The 5,268-nt window shown below is 43.8% G+C and overlaps 1 non-coding gene across 1 annotated transcript; it reads right to left on the reverse strand.

Annotated features, from left to right (window-relative positions):
• Positions 1 to 4,773: 4,773 nt before the first annotated feature.
• Positions 4,774 to 4,866, reverse strand: trnai-uau (transfer RNA isoleucine (anticodon UAU)). The gene is given in 2 exon segments: positions 4,774 to 4,809; positions 4,829 to 4,866. It is a non-coding gene; the product is annotated as a tRNA-Ile (tRNA).
• Positions 4,867 to 5,268: the final 402 nt, after the last annotated feature.

Below are 5,268 nucleotides of genomic sequence, written 5' to 3' on the forward strand. Positions count from 1 at the left end.
TGGGCTCTTACCTTGTTTAGCAGCCTCATATGTGGCACCTTGTCACACGCACATGAAAACATGTGTCATGTTTTGTGTCAATAACTATTGCAGTCCGAGGGTATGATGGAGGCAACCCACATGCTTTCAGCACCAACAGAGCATGCCCAGAATTTACTAATCCTAACTTTTCTATCTTTGGAATGTGGGATAAAACCAGAGCATCTGGGGGAAAACCACACAGTCACAGGTTGAACGTAAAACTCCTCACAGACGTGGTGGGAATTGAACTTAGATCAACTGGCACTGTAGTAGCATTACGCTAACCAATCTGCTAGCCATGCCACTTGATTTGATTGAGTGTAGGGAACAACTCCCATAGCCACAGAAGAAATATTGTGGCTCATTTGAATTGGTCCAATATTGACAATGCTATCTGCCGTCTGGACCTAGCCTGGTGTTTCAGCCTGGTTTACAGTCTACCCCCTGCCCCACACCGCCTCGTTTCCAGCCATGGTGATAAACCTTCGCCCACTTGAAGGTGCCGTACCTGCTCGGTCCGCTGAGTCCTTTAGAAGATTGTGAAATCTATAGGTCATTAAATTGATTTAAAAGTACACTGCTTGAAGGGAACTTACATGCTGCAGACTGCTGTGATAGCAACCCAGAAGATGCATGCTTAGGTATTGTACGTAGCCCGCAGAACATCTCCGTGGTTCATCGGCGCAATCAGGCAAGTCACTTCGGATTGGCAACGACATCTCCACAGTCCCCGTCAGCACAGGAGCAGCAGCACGCTGTGCGCTCAGACCCCTGTTCCAGTCGCTTTACACTTATCACTGTGTGGCTAAGCACAGCTCCAATGCCTGTTCAGTGTCATGGGTCATTATCAAAGGTGGTGATGAATCAGCATATTAGATTAGATTAGATTATGAGGACACGCAGTCCTCTTTCATTGTCATTTAGTAATGCATGCATTAAGAAGTGATACAATTTGTTCCTCCAGAATGATATTACAGAAACACAAGACAAACCAAGACTAAAAAAAACTGACAAAAACCACATAATTATAACATATAGTTACAACAGTGCAAGCAATACCGTAATTTGATAGAAGAACAGACCATGGGCACAGTAAAAAAAAGTCTCAAAGTCTCTCGAAAGTCCCATCATCTCACGCAGATGGTTGAAGGAAGAAGACTCTCCCTGCCATGAGCTTCCAGCGCCGCAAACTTGCCGATGCAGCATCCTGGAAGCACCCGACCACAGCCGACTGTTGAGTCCGTCCGAAAACTTCGAGCCTCCGACCAGCTCTCCGACACCGAGCACAGAACACCATCTCCGCTGAGCGCTTCGACCCCAGCCCCGACAACAGGCGATACGCAAAGTCGAGGATTTGGGGCCTTCCCCTCTGGAGATTCTCGATCGCACAGTAGCAGCGGCAGCGAAGCGGGCATTTCAGAAGTTTCTCCAGATGTTCCTTCGTGCTTCTCACAGCTGTCTCCATCAAATCAGAATTGTGCACGTTATCCTACTTCACAAACACGATATCAATTTGGAGCGGCCGCGCGCGCTGCTTCGAGCCGCCATCTTCTCCTTTCCTCCAATATGGGAAGGAGATTGAAAATCTGGCTGAGTGGTGCCAATAACAACAACTTCTTAGTCAATGTCAGCAAGACCATGGAGCTGATTATCAACTTCAGGACAAGGAAACCTGAGGTCCACGAGTCAGTTCTCGTCAGAGGATCAAAGGTGGAGAGGTCAGCAACTTTAAATTCCTTGTAGTTATTATTTTAGAAGACCTTTCCTAGGCCCAGCATGTACCTACAATTACGAAGAAAGCATGGCAGTGCCTCTACATCCTTAGGAGATTGCGAAGATTCAGCATGACGTTTAAAACTTTGACAAACTTCTACAGAAGTGTGGTAGAAAGTATATTGACTGGCTGCATCACAGCCTGGTATAGAAACACCAATGCCCATGAACATAAAATCTGACAAAAAGTAGTGAATACGGCCCAGTCCATCATGGGTAAAGCCCTCCCCACCATTGAGCACATCTACATGAAATGCTATTGCAGGAAAGCAGCATCCAACGTTGGGGATTCTCACCACCCAGGATGTGTTCTCTTTTCGTTGCTGCCACCAGTAGGAAGGCACAGAAGCTTCAGGACTCAACCACCAGGTTCGAGGACAGTTATTACCTCTCAACCACCGGGCTCTTGAAGCAGAGTGAATAACTTCACTCAACTTCACTTGCCCCATCGCCAAACCGTTTCCAAAATCTGAAATGAAATGAAATATCTTTATTGTCATTGCATAGTACAATTTGTCATGCACCAATACAGCGAAAATGAGTTTGCAACTCCCATACTCAATACTATAAAACAACAAAGAAAATAAATAAACAATAAATAAAATCAAGTAACCAGTCAGTACAGCCAGCAACCATAAAATGAGTGGATTCCAGTGGAACCTATGGACTCACTTTCAAGGACTCTTCATCTCATGTTCTTGATGTTTATTTATTTATAGATTATTATTTCTTTCTTTTTGTATTGGCACTGCTTGTTGTGTTTTGCACGCTGTTTGATTGCCCAGTTGGTGCGGTATGTCATTGATTCCTCAATGGTTATTATTGTATTAAGGATTTATTGAGAAACATAGAAACATAGCAAACCCTACAGCACAATACAGGCCCTTTGGCCCACGATGCTGTGCCAAACATGTACTTACTTTTGAAATTACCGAGGGTTACCCATAGCCCTCTATTTTCCTAAGCTCCATGTACCTATCCAGGAGCCTCTTAAAAGACCCTATCGTATCCACCTCCACCACCGTCGCCGGCAGCCCATTCCATTTACTCACCACTCTGCGTAAAAAACTTACCCCTAATATCTCCTCTGCACTTACTCCCAAGCACCTTAAGACTATGCCCGCAAGAAAATGAATCTCAGGGTTGAATGTGGTGACATATCTGTACTTTGATAATAGATTTACTTTGTACTTCTTATTGTGATTTACAGTTTTAATATTATGTATTGCAATGTACTTCAGCAGCAAAACAACAAATTTTACGACATATGCCGGTGATATTAAACATGATTCTGATTCTCATCTTAAAGTCATTTTAGTGTAAAGTGATCAAAGTGGTAGGAGTGTTGATAAACAGCAGCAATTAGGAATTAGCCTGAAGTCAAGTCCTAAAAGTGCTGGAAATCTGAGACAAACCAGGTAAATTCTGGAATTTAGTCAGCAGGTCAGGGACTATCTGGAGACAGAAACTGAACAAACATTTCCGATTACACACACAAGATGCTGGTGGAACGCAGCAGGCCAGACAGCATCCATAGGAAGAAGCACAGTCGACGTTTCAGGCCGAGACCTTGTGTTTTTAAACATTTCAGATTGATGAGTTTTTATCAAATCTTTAGCCTTGTAGCATTTATAACCTGGTGCTCCCGACAGTGCAAGGTTCACACACTGTGAGGGAAAATGAACACCATAAATCTAGCTATTCCAAACTAACTTCATCTAACCCTGCTGACCTGAGAAAATACAGGTTCCTTTTGTGGTGTCGGAGTTTCACGGTACTGGTGGTGCATGTGTGCTTCAAAGTCCAAGTCAATTTATTATCAAATGATAAAAATATTATCAAGAAATAATAACAACAGCAATAATAATGAGACGATTTATTAACAGCTTCTTCCCCTTTGATATCAGATTTCTGAATGGACATTGAACCCATGAATACTACCTCCCTACCTTTTCATAGTCAACAAATTTTACGACATATGCCAGTGAGATTAAGCAACACTCACAACACGCTGGAGGAACTCAGCAGGTCAGGCAGCATCCGTGGAAACGATCAGTCGACGTTTCGGGCCGGAACACTGAGTCACACTGAGGCTGTCTACAAGAAGGATCAGAGCCGTCTCTATTTCCTGAGGAGACTGAGGTCCGTTAACATCCGCCGGATGATGCTGAGGATGTTCTACGAGTCTGTGGTGGCCAGTGCTATCATGTTTGCTGTTGTGTGCTGGGGCAGCAGGCTGAGGGTAGTAGACACCAACAGAATCAACAAAGTCACTCGTAAGGCCAGTGATGTTGTGGGGATGGAACTGGACTCTCTGACAGTGGTGTCTGAAAAGAGGATGCTGTCTAAGTTGCATGCCATCTTGGACAATGTCTCCCATCCACTACATAATGTACTGGGTGGGCACAGGAGTACATTCAGCCAGAGACTCATTCCACCGAGATGCAACACAGAGCATCATAGGAAGTCATTCCTGCCTGTGGCCATCAAACTTTACAACTCCTCCCTTGGAGGGTCAGACACCCTGAGCCAATAGGCTGGTCCTGGACTTATTTCCTGGCATAATTTACATATTACTATTTAATTATTTATGGTTTTATTACTATTTATTTATTTATGGTGCAACTGTAATGAAAACCAATTTCCCCCAGGATCAGTAAAGTATGACTATGACCATGACTAACCCTTCATCAGGACTGAAGAGGGAAGGGGCAGAGGCCTTACAAAGAAGGTGGGAGGAGGGTGGGAAGGAGAAGGCTGGTAGGTTCCAGGTGAAAAACCGGTAAGGGGAAAGATTAAGGGGAAAGATAAAGGGGTGGGGGAGGGGAGGCAGGAAGGTGATAGACCAGAGAGATTGAACCTGATTCTGAAGTGAGTCCATAGGTTGTGGGTTGTGCAAATGATATGTAAGGATATGTGGGTTTGCATTTCACATGAGGATTTATAAATGATGCCCCTCTGCAGTGTTCATAAAACATATGCTCCAGGTGAGGCTTGAACTCACAACCTCAGCATTGCCCACATTGTACTGCTGTATAAGTACCGCGTGCTAACCGATTGCGCCACTGGAGCCCTGACTAGCAGAGCCATCATTAAGGACCCAGTTGCCCAGAAAATGCCCTCTTCTCATTGCTGCCATCAGGGAGGGGATACAGGAGCCTGAAAACACGCACTCAGCTTTTCAGAAACAGCTTCTTCCCCTCCGCCATCAGATTTCTGAATGGACAGTGACCCTTGAAAACTATCTCAGTATTTTTTTCACTTTTTTTGCACTATTTATTTAACATATTTTAATATATTATATAATATCTATATGTTATAGTTAATATATACATTAAAATATTATATATATGAAACATGTGGACATATGGATGCTGCTTTCCTGTAACAGCGTATTATATATGAAACACATATATATAATACACTGTTTCAGGAAAGCAGCATCCATCGTCAGTAACCCCAACCACACAGGAC

Source organism: Mobula hypostoma, chromosome 5 (assembly GCF_963921235.1).
Source record: "Mobula hypostoma chromosome 5, sMobHyp1.1, whole genome shotgun sequence".
In the NCBI taxonomy this organism is placed as follows: Eukaryota; Metazoa; Chordata; class Chondrichthyes; order Myliobatiformes; family Myliobatidae; genus Mobula; species Mobula hypostoma.